Source organism: Ambystoma mexicanum, chromosome 6q (assembly GCF_040938575.1).
Source record: "Ambystoma mexicanum isolate Mex_15411 chromosome 6q, UKY_AmexF1_1, whole genome shotgun sequence".
Lineage (NCBI taxonomy): Eukaryota > Metazoa > Chordata > Amphibia > Caudata > Ambystomatidae > Ambystoma > Ambystoma mexicanum.
The window spans coordinates 55,375,828-55,394,299 of NC_090937.1; positions in this window are offsets into that span (position 1 = coordinate 55,375,828).

An 18,472-nucleotide genomic window follows, 5' to 3' on the forward strand; every position below is an offset into this window, starting at 1 on the left:
TGCATTACCACAAGCATGAAATGTACATCCTAGCGGTAATGTAATGAATTACTATGGAATCTGCCTGAATTTACCACCTGGTAAAAGCAGGACGATTCCATGCAAATACATTGCAAAGGCCCCTGCAATCTTCAATTGCTCGGGCCATTTCAATATTTCCACAAACGCAGTGGAAAAGTAATGAGCAAAGGGGATTTTATTTCTTTTTTACTCAAAACTTTTGCACTACATGTTGAAAAATGTAGACACTTCACGGAGGGAATTACTTGCACCTAATGGCAAATGGAAGAGGTCCCCTCCATACAATAAACGTTGCATAACAAAATGACAGCCAATAACTTTTATTATTTCACGGTCACCCGGTTTCTTTCGCGGTCCCCTGCTTAAATGCCTTCTGGTGTCCCCCCATTTGGTTCCCCCAGCCATATCTTTAGGAGTTATACCGGATCCCACAATAGCTTTTTTTCCTCCACTCATTTAAATCTACTAATGTTCACCTTTTTTAACTGATAATCAGTTACGTCATTTATCCTAGTTCATGATATTTCTCTTTAAGGTGGAATTATCGTCATTTGTCATTTGGATTTTAGTCTCTCTAGCCATCCCGAGTCCACACACTCAATCTAATTAACCCAGTCTCCCGGGCTGATGGCAGAAAGGATACTGGAACCAGAAAACTTTAGCACATCACGTCTGTCTTGAAGAATCTAGACTAGCTGGGTTTTGATCTCATGATTGATTTCAATGATAAATAATTTACCCACAAGGCAGTTCTTTCCAAAACATTTGGTTACTTGCTGCCAAGATCCCAATGTCGGGTGCCTAGCGGGGCCCAGGAAGTATGAAACAGGTATGGTTAGAGTCTCCAAAATCAGGAGGTCTTCTGGACTAAAACATTCCTTTTCAGAGGTGACATCTTGCGTTGGATTCAAATTCTGTTCATCTGAGACAGGCCTCCCATTAAGGTTCCATGTGTTAAAATCGCAGCAAAAATGGCCATTTACACAATAAATTGCGGCAAAAAGGCTGTTGTTCTTGCCGCTGTAATCTATGTAAAAGATGGTACAAGTTGTCACATTAGCAACTAAGATTCTTGTGCAGTGGTTTTGGGGGTCTCCACCGGGGTGTTTGGGTTTAGAATGTTTGAAAGGTGACAATTAATTGTCACATTGCGGGTATACGCCAAGTATTTAGGTGTTTACTCTCCCTTTCATGTGAGGCCGGTCACGTGACTGAATTTGTGCAAGACCAGTACACATAAATAAATGTTTTTTCTCCTTCCTGATTTCACTGTAATATGTATGTGATCCCTGTTCTTACTGGATCATTGTTAGAGCCACAAGGGTGGTAATACATTTGAATCTATGTATAATTCTTGTAAATCCACATTAGTGTATGGAGTCGTGGGTCTTTTCCAATATTACCCCACCCATTTTGAACTTGTGTGGTGTTCAGTTAGTCCTTTGTTTATTGTGACGCATACTCGTTGCCGCACAGACATACACGCAGAGTAAGCATCAGTGGTGTATATAAAGCAGGCATCCCAGGAAGGTTATTCTGGTATTTCTGGATTTGGGTCTCTTGCTGTAAATCTCTAAATAATTTTTGCAAACTGGGGTAATGTCTACTTCTTTCTTAATATGGTGATGGTTTGACTTACACGATTGCTCAGTCTTTAGATACACAAGCTTAGTGATGGTGGTGTTTCTTGAAACCGTGACTGTGTTTATACTCCGGAGTAGGTTTTTGAAACAAGCAGGATGATGCAGTGAATGGAATGGGTTTCACTATGTGCTTCTCTGAAGTATACATCACAAATAGGGTGAGACATTTTATTTGCAAATCGGAAGGGGCACATACCGAGTATGGGGTTGATGTTGATTTAACAGCACACATTCTTAGACCATGAGGAGATGAATGATAAGGTTCTTACACAAACCGGTTGTTTTAGGTTTTGATCCCTAGGTTTTTTACCCTCTTATTTTTCCATTGGATTGCAATATGAACAGAAACCTGTGGAAAAACTGATTTTGGATACTCTTTGCATGATCGCAAGCAGTGCCGGCCAGGTATTTTTGATAGGTGTTTTTAGTGGATGTTTTTATCAATGATTAAGTGATTATACGGGCAGGATGTTGCCAGTATCGTTTATCAGTATAGTAACCTTGCCCTTTGGTTTTCTGTATTGCAGTGTGAAGCCATTTAAGGATTTTTGGGAATTTTGCAGCTCTATTGATAAAGACTGGAGGATGAGAGTCCATATGACAGGAGATACCATGCATAATGAGCAGGTACCCGTCTATGAAACATTGGTGCTTGGCTTTGCAAGCAATAATCAGTTCAAACAGAATTATGTGTATTTGATGTGTGTTTTGTCATTGCACAATTGTTTCTTTTTAATTGTGACCTTTTCTTTTTATTATTGATTTTAGAAATAGAAGTGCTACTGACATTTCCATCATCCTTTGAAGTTCACAAAAGAGTCTGCAATCATATCCTATGTCACTGTTTAGCCACTGATGAATGTCCGGTGTATTTAATTTGGTGATAGGGACAGAAACATGTAGGGAAAGTTTTTGCACACATTGAATTATTTATATATTTGTTTGTATGTTCGATTATGTGGTTGTATCAATTATTTAATCAAGTCTATTGGGGTATCAATGTGCACTGCTTGTTTTGTGATTTTTGGAATTGCTTTTGTGTATTAGTTTATTTCGATGTCCATTTTATAGATTTGTAATATGTTCTTTGCTATGAACAACTGAATTGTGATCTAAACAAAATATTTTTTGTATTTTATGTACATGACACGCTACTTGGTCCATTATTACAGGACTTTGCTGGTTTCTTTCCCTAGGAGGAATAAGTCATAGATTGTGTTGTGTGCATCTCAGACCTGCACCTGCCGCTTTATACTGGCTCGAAAAATCCTTAAAACTGGAGCAAATGCGTAGATGCCTGGAGAATCACCAAAATGCTCATGTGCAAATATAATTCACAAAGGATTGCTCCAGGGCATTTCAGCGACGCTCGAGGTACCACTTGATTTGACTCTGTTTTAGGCTTTGCGAGACAGTTACCAGGTAGCATTCACAATACATCTGAGATGCTACCGGTCAGTTCCTCAACTGCTCCAGTGCAGATCCTCGTGAATCAGGCCCATTTCATGGAACTATTAATTCAAGGGCAGAGCAGGGACTGCACAGTGTCTCATTGATTACCACAACATGACACCCAACGCCTTATAATCGCAAGAGCACAGCGTCTAATGCATTCAAATTTGAATGTAGTTGTCATAAATCTGCACATTTGAAAGTGCAGGACTTTACAGAGGTTACTTTGAACCGCATATAAGAACTAGGAGGAGTACAGCACGAAAAAGCAGTATTTGCAAAACAGGCTTTGCATTGAGAGTTTATAGGAATCACCCCTGAGTTGGGGCCTTAAAGGGCTGGCAATGGTCTGCCAGCCAGATAACACGGTAGACTCAGTGCTTCCTCACTTTGTTTGGTGGGGAGATGGGCCTGCAAGTATTAGGATTGTCCAAACTCCAGTAAAATAAATGATAGCACACAAATCTACAAGAACGTACCCGGGGGGAAGCACACAACTACACATACCCGCTTCCCGATTCCCAATACTATAAAACGTGCATGCAAAGGGCATGATCACGTGTATAAACATGTCCAGACAAACACAGACACACGTGGAGAAACGTATTCCTTAGGAATTAATGAACATAGCCGAAATGAACTGGATGGTTTTAGAGCAGAGGACGGATGCTGCTGGCCATGATGAAACATTACAGGAAATAAAGCGAAATAACGGCAAAGGGATCTTTCATTACAGCCAGCTAATTATCATGAGTTTTGGACTTAACTGTTCAGGCATAGAATTAAAACCCTTAATTATTTTGTCACCCTTTGTCTCTCAGCTCCTACTGCCCACAAATGAATCCATTTACTGTAACGGCTGCTGATGAGGGGAAATTGATGGAAGTCCCAGTGAGGTGGTGAGGGAGAAAGGGGCGGGGGGGAGGGGTGCGGAGGAGATCACGAGTCAGGAGGGAAAAAAGGAAAGAAGGAACCGATAAAAAAAAAAAAAGAATTCCCCTCAGAGAGGCGACACTGTCATTGCTGCACAGCTGGATGACATCTACATTCCCGGACATTATAAATTAAAAACATTTTTAATGAGACAGACACAGCCTTGATAGATTTCACGGTCTTCACCTCCTCTCTTCCCCCTACACTGCCCCCCTCTGCGCGTTTCCCAGCAATGCTCCTTTTATTTCACTGAGCGCTTGCTTTTGTTGACAGGCGGAGTCTGTCTTGCTTGGCGACTCCAGCCGCTGCAAGTGCGCGGCCCTCAGATATCCTCAGAGAGGCAACGTTGTGGACCATGCTAGGCCTACCAAAAGGGTGTCATGTTCCAAAAATGGTCAATTACATGCAGCAGGCCATCAACTTTAGCCCTTATGTGCTCTTGGGTCCCCTGCATGCACTTATTTAAAATATTTATAAAACGGAGTGTAAAAGTGATGAGTAAAACGAGGCAGAGCCACTCGTTACTTTTAGAGGTCATTTTAAATAATGTGGTAATTGCCCAGAGGGGAACGCCCACGTTTGCACTTATATTCTGTGAGGTCCCCTGCATGCATCTTCAACGCTCTGAAAATAGAGAGTAAGACATGAACTGTAAAACAAGGCGAAATCGCCTTTAGTTTTCAGTTTTACTCTCTTTTACAGCCTGGGATTACGTTTTGTAGGCATCGTTTCATGATGGATTCCAATGGAATCTGCCAACTATACACCAGGTGTAAAAGCAAGGTGCATTCCCTTGTAATCTTTGTTTATACCTGCATGAAAAATCATGCAGGTATAAAACCAAATGCTCGCCTGAAATGGAGGTGGAAAGCAAAGCAGGGGAGGAAAGCAACGCACAAATTATATCCCCCCTTTGCTGGCCTTCTACGCCTCAGGATGGCTGTAAAATGAGCTGCAGCATAAAAGGAAAGCACAGCAAAAATGTTGGGGTACATTTTCGAGTCCCTGTGTACTTCATCGGCGGGGACCTGCAGGCTTGCACTTTGGCATGCAGATGTCTCCGCAGCCGAATTTGGATCATTTGCACGGCGAAGTGCAAAAGTGCAGGGGAAAGGCAGGCGTGTCAGTTGCCTTTTGTCCTGCACTTTTGCACTGCGCCTCGCAAATAGAATAAACGCAACCTCCCTTGTACGCATGGCAGGCAGTGTTTACAAAAGATCTGTATGGAGTCCCCTTTCTTTTTGCTGATGCAAAAAGTGTCTAAACTCCATAGGGATCCCCAGCCTTTGTGCCAGCATGAAAATGCATGCCAGCGCAAATTCTGGATTATTTCTATGGCGGAGAGGAAGTTGCATTCCGCCCCTCCTCGCCACCATACAAATGCAGGAAAATGAGCTGTGATGGAAATCTAGGGCCCGATTCATAGAATCTGGCGCATAAAAGGCGCAAGGGCTGCGTGCCGAAAAGGAGCCTGCGCCAGCCGTGGCACAGAGAAATCTTTGCGCGGCATGCGCATTCATGGATTCCCAGATGCATCAGTAACCATCACGCAAGTAACAGCAAGCTGCACGAGTAACGCCCCCAACCCACCCCCATGCACAGTAAAAAGCAAGTGAAATGCCCAACACAGCGCAAGCCTGCGCGCCATCTCTGGCCCAGCATACCGCCCCCCAGCCAAATCGCACGGCAACACCTCACAATCCCCAGCCGCACCCCAGCATAATCGTGTGACAACAACCTGCAATCCCAGGCAGCACCCCAGCGTAATCACATGAAAACACCCTGCGATCCCCGGCCTCGACCCAGCGTAATTGCGTGAAAACACCCGCGATCCCCATCCGCACCCCAGCATAATCGTGCAGATACACCTCACAATCCCCGGCCGCATCCCAGCGTAATTGCGTGAAAACACCCTGTGTACCCCGTCCGCAGCCCAGCAAATTGCTTGAAAACACCTCGCAATCCCTGGCCGCACCCCAGCATAATCGCGTGAAAACACCCGCGATCCCCATGCCCCCTAGTGTAATCGCACGAAAACACCTTGTAAGCTCCTCCCGCACCCCAGCGTAATCGCGTGAAAACACCCCATGAAACCCGTCTGCACCCCAGTGTAATCGAGGGAAAATACCTTGCAATCCCCGTCCACACCCCAGTGTAATTGCACGAAAACACCCTGCGATCCCTGTGCGCACCCCAGCGTAATTACGGGAAAATACCTCGCAATCGCCACCCTCACCCCAGCCTAATCACGCAAAAACACCCTGTGAACCCTGTGCGCCCCCATAGAAAATGCGTGCCCTCCCACGCAAGACCTGGCCACCACCAGCCAAATGGCGCCCCCACACCTCGCAATCCGCAGCATGCAGCCCCCTTAGATTGGACACCCCCACCCCAACCCCCATCAGCCGTGACCCCACCCTGCAGGCAGCTGCCTCCACATGGGACACACCAGCCCCCATCACCCGTGACCCTACCCTGCAGACAGCCCCCTCCACATGGGACACCCCAGCCCCCATCACCCGTGACCCCACCCTGCAGGCAGCCCCCTCCAATGGGACACCCTGCCCCATCACCCGTGACCCCACCGTGCAGGCAGCCCCCTCCACATAGGACACTCCAGCCCCCATCACCCATGACCCCACCCTACAGGCAGCCCCCTCCACATGGGACATCCTAGCCGTCATCACCCATGACCCCACCCTGCAGGCAGCCCCCTCCACATGGGATACCCCAGCCCCCATCACCCGTGACCCCACAGTGCAGGCAGCCCCTCCACATTGGATACCCCAGCCCCCATCACCTGTGATCCCACTCTGCAGGCAGCCCCCTCCACATGGGACATCACCTGCATGATGTACCTTGACATAGTGACATATCATCACTCCATCGATTGTGTGTCGTGCACCTTGACTGCCGTGTTGTGAAAACAGCCAGAATATCCACCGGAACATGTATCCTGCAAATCAAAATGAATGCATTGATCTGGGGCACATCCATGAGTGTGGCAGCTGGCTAAACAGAATTGCTGTCCACAACCATCTCCCAACATACACATGTAACAAGTTAATGTAAAGGTGAGGCCCTGCTGGCCATGTGACAATGTCATGGCATCAATCCCAAGGGACAAATTGTTCGCCAATGACAGAATCAAAACCACCCTCAATGTGTGCCACATGAACAAACACTGGCCAGGTGTCTCACAGTCTGAGCCTCATTGAGCACATCACTGGCTCGCCCATGTGTGAAGGACATGGCAATCAGACAGTGCACCACGCACAGAGACAGCTGCTACAGGCAGCCAATGTGTAAATACAAAGAAATGCCAATAGTGTATCCCAGTGCAAGAGGTTGACCAACACCAGAGATGATGATAACTACAAAAACATGATGGTGAAGGGGAAAGCCCCACCTGTGTGTTACACAGCATCAAGCAAATCATGTGCAACTGTCCTGAACATATAACACTCCCACAGTCAGCCCACCCACCTCACTCACAAACACAGTGAGGCCAAATACACAGTGAGGCCATTTGCCCATGCACACACAAAATCCCACTTCACACACCACCACCGGTCCACCCCATGTGCATACTCACCCCGCAAATAAACACCAAAAATAACAAATGCAAGTAAGCAACCACACACATGACTAACAATGGGCAGGATCAGGGCTACTAAATGGACTACCAAACAGGCACAATGCAAAAAAAACTGTGATAGACAATGACCGTGAGAGTAAAAAATAAATATATTCAACAGTAGTATTTTCCACATACATACTGTAAATAAAATCATAAAAGATGTCCATGTAAAGATATAAAAATATAAATATTGACACAAAAAATTTAATAAATTACAAATTAAACATGGTTACCAGGAACCTTCAAAAACACAAAAAACTATGTACAAGAAAACATGGAGGATAGTCCAAAGTTCACTCCAAATAAAAACATAAGTAAAAGGAAACTTACACCTGCAGAACTATGTACAAAACAATGGAGTAATGTCCATGATCCAAGCTCCAAATAATAAGGCAAAATGAAAGGAAACTTATATCTCCAAAACTATGTACACAGGCAGTGGGCTAGTCCTCCTCATCACCAATGTCACTCAATGTCTGGACCCGGGCATCATCCAACACTACGTCCACATCCCCCAGGCGGGCCTCCCGTCTCTCCTCGAGGGCTTGCAGGGACACCAGCATGTACCTATCTTTCCCCTCCCATTCCCTGCAAGTATCCTCGAGGATGGCAGCCCGCCTCCTTGCCTCTCTGCCCCGATTCGCTGCCGTATCGCACAAACATGGAAGACATCCTCGATCTGAGGGCCACATTTGCGTCCCACCTGATGCCGGATACCTGTCCCCTTGGGATGGTATGCCCTGAGTACATAAGCCTCCTCCTCAGAGCCTGCTGCTGCCATAGCACCCGGTGCCTGCTTTGTATGGACATCCTCTGGCCTTATGACACTAGCCGGGGGTGTCTGGCCCATGCCCTGCTCCTGGGTGCCTGCTCTCCCTCCATTGCCATTGCTCAGGTTGTTGCCTGGATCGGCATGGTGACCACCTCAGCTGATCCACTGTTGACTCCCAACTCATGCAGGGATGTTTGCCCCAACAGATGGGCCAACATGGGTGGGACTGGTGCACAGGGAGCCCTGGTGGTATCTGTGCTGTAAGGCACCCAGGAGGACGACTGGAGCACAGAGGAGCAAGACGAGGATTGCGTCGCAATAGTGGTCAGCCCATGCAGCACATTCGAGACCAGGAAGGCTGCTAGCCAGTTCAGGAAACACCAGACGTCATTGTGATGATGTGCAAGCACACGAGTGCAAGACTGCACATCATCATGAATGGCGCCGGTACGCTTTGTGATAACCACTAGCAGGGGTACCACTCTGTTCCGAATGGAGACATCCGCAGGCATTGGGATGTCGATCTGGGTGGAAACATCAGACACCTGCGGATGGGTTCGGCCTGGGGAATGCCAGCAGGTGCATACTGGTGCAGGCACTGACACAGGGAAACAAATTAGCACAGGCACCTCCACAGAGACCTTCACAGCCTCATGCCCCTGGGTCAGGACTGCAGCAGTCCCACCCACCTCATCACCCCCGTCTGACCCCAAGGACTGGGATACTACGGCCCCTCCTTCTCCCCCACCATTCTGGATTCTCCCGAGCGTCCTCCACAGTGGAAGACCCCTGTGTCTGCTCACCTGTTTCCCCCCCCCGCTGCCGAGGAGTCCACATCCACCTTCGCCCTCTTGGACTTCCCCTCAGCATCTTTGTTCGATGGACCAGGCACGACACCAGGCTCCTCGCTCCCCGATGATGTTGTGTCCAGGGAGCGTGACTGGGCCTTGCACCTATGCCTGGTGGGGCATCTCTGCTGCCTTGCTCCACAGCACCGTCTCCGCCCTCCTCTTCCAACACAACTGCAGATAAGGAGACATAGAGCACAAACATCAGGTTACTGCACCGATGTGCGATTCAACCCAAAAACATTTGCATTAAGTACACTGCTAAAGGGTACAAACATCATCACCCTCCACAACACAACAGTACATGCAATGTACATACATACACATACATGTCTGTCCTTCACAACAGACAATCACATCCGTGGACATGGCATTGTCACAACCTATCAATTGCGCATGCTACACACACATGCATCATGGGCTCATACACATGTCATGCATACACATCACCTAACAGTCCTCAAGCAGTGCACTGAGCAATCACATCAGAGTCCCCCCAAACAGCAATCACTCAACATGACTAGGTGGCACATTGAAAAGCACCTGTTACATCCATCCAGGAATGATGGCCAGTCACACAGTCACATCTTAGACACATGCATGCACATGAGGTTGACCACACCGCCTCATCTGTCAAACCTCTCACACGGGCACGTCTCAGACACATGTAACAAACCACGTGCACTTTGTGAAATGCTGCAGTACAGCACACAATGCTAATGTAAGACCATTGAAATCACACATGGTTCACTGAACACATGCACAGCACTGTCTGGCACATGCACACAGACATCTGTACAAGAGGCATACTTGCTGTAAGGAACGAAGGGCAAAGAGTCAAGGCTACCCCTCTCTTTGACACACAGGAGGTGCAGGCAAACCTACAGGAAGCTAGGAAGTATTATGAACTAGTCATTTGATCACACAAACAAAGTAGAAATAATACTGATAAACAAAATGTATTCGCATTTAAGAAACATAATAAAAACACAAAGGCTAACTTACTAGTCATGTACTTAGCGTAAAACATACAATTCTGTACATGATGAGGTTAGTAGCACATTGATGGTGGTTCATATACTGTCACATATCTACTGAATTGTATGTTTTACGCTCTTATTATGTTTCTTAAATGGGGAATTAGAGGCGCACTGCTTGTGAGGTCATGAAGCGGTGGAATGACCTCCACTGTTGAACCAAATCGAAGCTGGGTGCCAACCTCGCATCTGCTCTGGTGACTGGAGGTGGGTCACCACAGGAGCAGGAGCTCACACCACATGAAGAGGCCATGAGCAAGTTCATTCATGTGGATCAGTTTCAAGGCGTGGGAGGCCTGCCAGATTACGAGGAAACGTCTGGTGAGTGATGAAGCGTATGCATCCTGAGTATGGTTATGTAGATAAAATAAATGTGTATGGTTGTGTAGCACTTCTGCCTGCATTTGCATGACTGCCATGGGTGAACCATGTCATGGTGTACTGACCCATGCTTAGTGTACCGCAGAGTTCCTACAACCCATATGCTGCATATCGGTTGAACATGGCTTTGAGACAGTAGTCATCCACAACTGTCATATACTAACAGACATTTCCGGCATGCCAACACAAGGTGGCATCTGGGTATTTATATCAGTGATGTAAGTGACTCAGCTATGCCAGTCAAGTGCTTGTGTCTGAAGCATGTGCTACACATCATGCACTGCATTTATTAGAAAGTCCATCCACTCATGTCCATAGGTGGTTTCATGCTACCCATACCTTCCATGAACACTGTCAGCGGGCGGGACTTTGTGCCATGAGTGACATAGCATTTTACTACACTGTGCAAATCCCAGCCGCAGCTATGGCACTGACTCCCTTGTAAAATATTTGTCTGGAGTCATCCATGTTGACCTGCCACACTCAACACATCCCCCTCCCCCCATGGGTGCATGGCCCTGTCCCTCTTGTGTGTCATGGTCCCCTCTTTCTATCTCCCAACACATGTCATCACTCTCTCCACATCACACACCTGGGACACCACACTCCGGGCATTTCCAAATTGTGTGCGCTCCCTGTGCCAGTGATACACTAGTGATAGATGTAATTGTAGTGGACTTGGCTGTGATTATGCGTGGACATGTTCTCATGGCATGTTGCACATCCACTTTTTGAGTCAGGATTAGCATATTTCAGTCTACTGGTTGCTTTGCCATGGGACAAGATTTGCATTCACAGATACACGTGTGTTCGCAATGTGTGCAGTGCTTACATGGTCAGGGACATGGTATGTAGTCTCTGCATACGCCAATTGTGAGATTTATGTACATAGAGTGTGTATGCAAACAATGGCATGGTAACATGCATTGCAATGTGTTGCAGAACAGCATTGTAGGCGATGCAATTTACATGAATCTTCATGTCTTTATCTGTCCATGTGTGGTGATGAGCCACCAGATGCAGGGGAGGAGGTTGAGGAGGAAAGGGATCCTGAGCCGGCACAGAGCACCAGTGAGGGACATGTTGTGGCAACCCATGAAAATCCACTGGTGCTACAGTCCATCCGGCGCATGACTCAGTATGAGTCTGACTCCAATGAAACCAGTAGCTCTGGTGGTGAACTGGATGTCAATTCCTCTATGCTGTTGGAGGTGAGTGCATCAAGTGTGTGAGCTGTTGTAGCAAGGTGACCCCCTGCCCGTGTGTCTGCAGGGGGTCACGTCCCCTCACAGGGCCATTCATTATTGTCACGTCCGTCTGTGGTGGCTACGGCTGCAGGTTCACGCTCCACAGTATTGGTTCCTGGTCCTGGGACAGATGACCAAGGGAGGGATGCAGTCCTGCAGCCACAGACAGTGGCATCACAGTAAGGGCCATGCTCCCTTGTGTCAGGCAGGCATGGGGCCCGCACACGTGGTGGATGTGTGGCGGCTGGAGAAACAGTGTGGGTGCAGTCCATGAACAACAACAGGGTGCTTCCATTGAGATGTTTGCTCAGGGCATGGATAGGGTGGCCAATTCCATGATCCTCCCAGCAACACAGGTAGAGCACCAGCTGCAGGCATTGTGGTCCACATGCCGCTCATACAGGCTGCACATGGAGGCCAGCAACAGGAGCCGACGGGCCGAACTGAGGTCTCTGAAGGCATCCCTGCTTGCAGAGGGTCAGGCCCACAGGGAAGCCCTGAGGCAAGAGTTTCTGGCACCCAGAGCTTCAATGGAAGTGCTAGAGGCCGCCTGCAGTACACAGTACCAACAGCAGATGCAACTGTTGAGTCATACCATCTCAGAGGAACTCTGTGCATCCCGTGAGGTGTTGCATGCGGACCTCTGAGGCTTCATGTTGCAGATGCATTCATCTGAGTCACGCCTGTCCGCTGCAATGGAGGACCAGGCCAGGGCTCTCCGTAGTCAACCTCCCTTACCACTACCACCTTTGGATTCTACACAGGAAGGTGGTGACAGCAGTGACAGCCCTCCCAATCCAAGGTAGCCATGCGGTCCATTAACCCATGGAGGGAATTGTTTTTTTCAACATCCACCCATGATGTGCACCCTGCCCCTCCCCCTCCTTGGTCGATGCTCTCACCAAACCCCCCTCCTCCCCGTCCAAGATGGACATTTATTTTCTTTTTTCCACCCCCTGGCCAGATGTTGGCATGTCATATTGTCAAGGATTATGTGCTGCCCCTGCTGGCTGGGTTGACGAGGCGGACAGGTGTCATTCGTGATGATGGGTGGGCTACTCGTAGTCTGCTTGCCCATCATCACAGTGAGCTATACCGCCTCGTGTCCCAGCTTGCAGCATGCCTGTTCCGTGGTGCACTCCATGGGCTGTTCACTGTTGTGACCACCTCCTCGTCTTCCTCCTCTGTGCACCTGTCATACTCCAGGGTGCCTTCCAGCCAACATACCAGCTGGGCCCCCTGTACATCCATCCCACCCACAACACCACGTCTGGTAGAGGTCTCGTCCTTTCCCGAGGTGGGAGTCCCAAGCACAGCAGCTGAGGTGGTCCCTGTGCCTATCCAGACACCGACAGGGTCACAGGCAATGGAGGGACAGCAGGCACCAATGAGCATACACTACATTTTCCAAAGCTCTAAGCTCGCTAGTCGCTTGTCTAGCTTTTTTCCCGTATATGCTGCATGCAAACATGTCGTCATAGGCTGCAGGACTACCTTCGATAGTGACCCTCCTGGCATAAACATTTTGTCTGCGGTTCCCTTAACCCATTCTGCACTATACTGTCTAAGCTTAGGTGCATGTTTCAGCAATTGCTTGCAGAGGTGCACAAGTGGAGTGGACTTGTCACGCTTGACCATCAATACCCGTTTGCTTTTGTCACAGATTTGGAAAAAATATGTTTCAGAAAAACAATATAATATGAGCGTGCACCAATCATTGCAGGCTCCAAACCTTTTACATCACATTTTTTACTTTAATCTTGCTAAAAAAACACCATCAACTTGAATTTATACAAGCAATTACATTTTCCAACCTCGTGTTTCTCCTTATTTCATCAATCACTTTTGACTACTACGTCGTCACCAACACATAAGTACTTAAAACAAAACAGACAAACAGACATATTCGACCGGTCACATATATCGCTTATCTCTTACAATCTTTTCTCTAAGAGTTGTCTTGCCCTCTAAATCAATACTCCTACAGAGTTTAAATCAACCTCTTTAAACCACGTCTTTAACCAAACTCGTCTTCTACGTCATCCACTATGAGATTTTTTGTTCAGATTTCTTCTGTTACATTCTTTAAAATGCAGGCACAGGGCGTATTCTATTATCGTGGCATTCTCTGCATGGTACCTCTTAATTGCTTGGCCTCTCACAAGTCAATTTCTATTCAATAGTTAACACTCTTATTCTCAAATTACGTTTACCCCACCTCCGTCCGTTACACGTCTTTCCCTTATCACTTCTTGTCACTCATTGCCCATACACAGTTTTGCCACCTTGCTCAGTTTTTACTCACCATTCGCATGTTCGTCTTCCGACTCTTGGGATTGTAAGCCTCTTTTACTGTCACTTCAACTTCCCGTTCGTTCAGCTTCTCAAAGTCCTTGGGGGGATTCTGTCTGAAACCGGAGGGACCCGTCACGCCCTACTTGAAAGATTTTAGCAATGTAAACTAAACCACTATCTACGAGGAGCTTCACGTCCTGTTAGCTGAATGGCAGAGGTTGTACGATATTGCCGGGACTCTCAGGTTTACTTATGTTGATAGATTTTTTAACCATATTCTCCGCTACCAAGTGAACTGAATAACCTCAGCCCTTTAAGATGAGTAGCAATTACCCTGGAGATGGATGGGGATGCAGATTTAATTCATACATCAATAATCGAAACGACTCAGGTAGTTGGCAAAAAGGATAACTTTATTATCAATTATCTAAAACATGGAGTACAACAAACATCAACAAATTCGCTCGATCCTCTTTCTGAACTAGTTTCATGAAAACTGAGCTTATATATCAAAAACTCGTCATCACTGACGTTGACCTACGTTGCTACCAACGTCATCCTACGTGGCAAACTACAAAAACCTACCAGTAACTGTGATAGGCTTTTAGTGAACATCTAAGCATACAATCTATACTACCCTAAAAAGTATGAATATGTGATTGGTTACTTATCATCAGTTGAGGCAACTAAGCCCTCCCTCTAAAATGACCACTTATGAACGTCACTAAATATTTGACGTCCGATTGGCTACACAAACTATAGGACCCTTAATTACGTGGTCCCCTACAATTGGTTGGCACTCTAACCTTTGTCAGTACCTTTCCACCCACGTCTAGCAACACGCAGGCTGGCCTTTCAGGGGCTGGCGAGCTTGTCATAACTATAGCTTCCCACCAATTAGCATATCAATTAATCATCACCTGAGTGGTCTGTTTAGTCAATTAGGCTTTGAAGCTCCGCTTTGAGTTCGTTCTGTACTGTGGAGAATTCAGGGGAGTGAAGGTGTTAGGATCCTTCCATGTGGCAACCCCTAAACTTTTTGCTGTTGTTTTCACCGTGATCTAGACTTTGCCAGCGAAGTGCAGCCTTCTGTCGCACTCCTCTGGGCTTTCGCTCCATTCTTATGGGGAAACTGACATGCCCTTAAAACAGTCAGTGCCGGGAAATGCTGTTTTCCGTAGTTCTTTTATCATGTTGCAGCTTTCGCGCAACATGGCACAAGAGGGCGCTGTAAGCTAAGTTACTGTTCTCTTGGGTCTCTAGTCTTCTACCGGCCCTAGACACTCTCTTTGGATTGTTAACGAATGGTGCAAGTGAATCACGGACGGGACTGGTGGCAGCGATCGTTTCTTTGTGTTTTGAGCTCCCTTTGGCTGTTAAAGCACGCTTCTCGCGCTTAGCCCAAAATGGTTGCCTGGCTTCCAAAATGGCCAGACCACGAGGCTCTTTGTCCTGCCCGCTGACCGTCTTGCCCCCTTCACCTTCCCCAGGTCGAGCCGACCCAGGGCCTTCCTTATTTGGGCATGTACTTTCCCGCAAAACACAGATGCTTTTGCGGGCTTCTACATGCCTTGTGTGTGCCTCCAGGATGTGGGCTGGGATGTCTGGTCCCAATACACATCCTGGGTGCCAGAAAGTCTAGTGTGTCGTGAATGCCTTGGACCACCGTGGTTCCGTGATAGGTCCACGTATGGTGTGAGTGTTTTGTGAGCAGATCTCTCATTGGGTCCCCTCCGTTTTGGCGCGAAGGGAACCATGGATAAGAGGAGGCTGGAAACACCACTACCATGTCGATCTCCTGAGTTCTCACGAACGAAGGAATACAGGAGCCAAGTATTCTGCAACTATGAGGCTGAATCGAGGAATCACTGGTGACCCGCTGAAGGACTGCTCCTCTGCACTGCTGTCTCTTGCTGAAACCCTTTCTACCTCTGATCGAACGAGAAGGCCTGTACTGGTACTTCGACCCCTTGGACTAGTGGGAACAACTATTCTCGGCATCTTCACCATCTCCTGCACGTAAGTCTTCGGAAGTGTCTCTGGGCCATCCAGCGGACTGACCAGCCTACCCAGGAGTCTTGCTCTGTAACCGCCGGCAGGTTGTGTTGTATTACGAGTCCTTGCCACTCTCACACGATTCGTACACTTGGCATTCCCAGGTCTGACGTGAAAAGTGTACATTGGGCTGGAATACACCCGGCCGCTCCGTCGCCCTGCTGTGGTGACAATCTGTGCGGGTTCACTGCGTTTGGGACATCCTCAACTCTAACTTCTGCTGCTGTGGAATCTACATGACGCTGAGACGTCCCCTGCTCGTATCTGAACCTGCCAGCACTGAAACTCACACGGAGAAGCCTGGGTCTGCCTGCATCGTGGACCGGTGAGTAGCATCGCTAGGAACTGGTCGCCCTCCTGCAGTAGCCCATAGCTTTTCCCCGCTATGTCAAACAGCACGCCTTTCCATACTTGCGCTCTGAATCTGCCCACAGTGGAGGCTGCGCTTGAGTCGCGGAGCTCTGTTCATCTTCATTTGATCACCGAACTGAACTGCCTGATTCCATTCAAGGAGACTTCCCTTTGCCCGTTGGCACCCGCGTGTGCAGGTACTTTTGAGCACAAGGCTCCACTCTTCGTAGGGCTCGGACTTCCTTCTAGTTAGGTGCCTCTGAAGGCGGACTGGGTCTAACTATTATTCGCACTGCCTGTTTTACTCCCCATCTAGGTGGTCTGCACATTTCGTGCGTCCAACTCCTTAGACTCGTTGGTAATTGTATATATATTGTATTTGATTGTGATGTGTTGGTTTACTTGAGTTTTATTGTGATTTCTCGCTACGGTCAATGTTACAAAGGCCTTGTAATAAATGTGTCTATATTTTTAATATAACACCTGCTTGTAGTAATTTGTAAGTGTCCTTACTTTGTGTGCTCATTGCGAGCTTTCAGTCACCCTCACCCCTCTTGAGACCTAGTCTTGACTGCCGCGATCGCTACCTTGATTGGTCTGGCTTGTCCAGAGGTTACCCTGTTCCAAAAAACTAGGCTGGCCTTCTGAACCTCTGCCCCTCCAGGACAGAGTTCAGAAATCCATCTTAAAAGAAGGCAAGGTCTGCCTTCATGCGTAGGTGTGAGAATCTTGTTCGTCCAACTTCATCCTTCCACGTGACTGAAGACCATGATTTTGAACTTTCACTGTGTTTAAAATACTATTTTGTAATAGACCTCCGACATCTTCCTCGTTTGTTAATGTCATTTGAACAGGAGTTTTGTTCTTTCCCATGATTTGTATCCAATGTTAGTTAGCTTCAGCCTGATAAGACATTGGCTTCTTGACTTGGCTTCATGGCTCATCCAACCTCGCCTTTTCGAAATTCACATTGCTATTTCAATTTTTGTTAGCTGCGACACACTAGAAATGAGGCCTTCTTTCTAGAGTCCAGCACTGCTACAATACGTAGTGGAAACATTCATCCTTCACTTGTTCATATACATATATTTACGTTGGAGTTTGCCGCAATTTATTCACTATTAAGCTAGCCTCAGGATTACTTTGTCTGCTTGCGTTTCTTTTGCATCTGTACACGTGTAAACTGACTTGATATCTTCATCCATTTTGTAGCATAAGCTTCTTCACCTTGATCCCAAGATGCCACTTTTCCATGCACGTCAACTCAGCTCTGTGTGAGGTCACCATTCGTCATTGACATTCATTTGCTCCGCTTCTTTCGGAATTTGATTCAAATGGCCATCATATTTTCTTGTATGTGGGTATGGTTTTCTCAATTAGAACCTTGCCACCAGGATTCTCCTAGGTATCGGTATTCCCACTGGTACTGCATGGTTTTTGCATTCAGGCTCCCAACATATAGGCAATATGGGTGAGGTGGTTGAGGTGGTGGTACTTGGCTCCTTCTCTACACAGCCATATCTTGTATTTAGCCTAATAGTGTAAAGTAGCCTTACCTTGCTTTTAACCCATTGGTGTTCGCCATATCTCACAGTAGCTTACTTGTGTAAGGTAGCGTATTTTTCATTTAGACTAATAGTGTAAGGTAGCCTTACCTTGCTTTTAGCCCATTTGTGTTAGCCAGCCATAACTTGCATTTAGCCCAATTGTGCAAGGTAAATATATGGGACCCAGGATGCAGGGATTGTTGTCTGTACAGTGAACCCATTTCTCCTCTTGCACACATATATACAAACA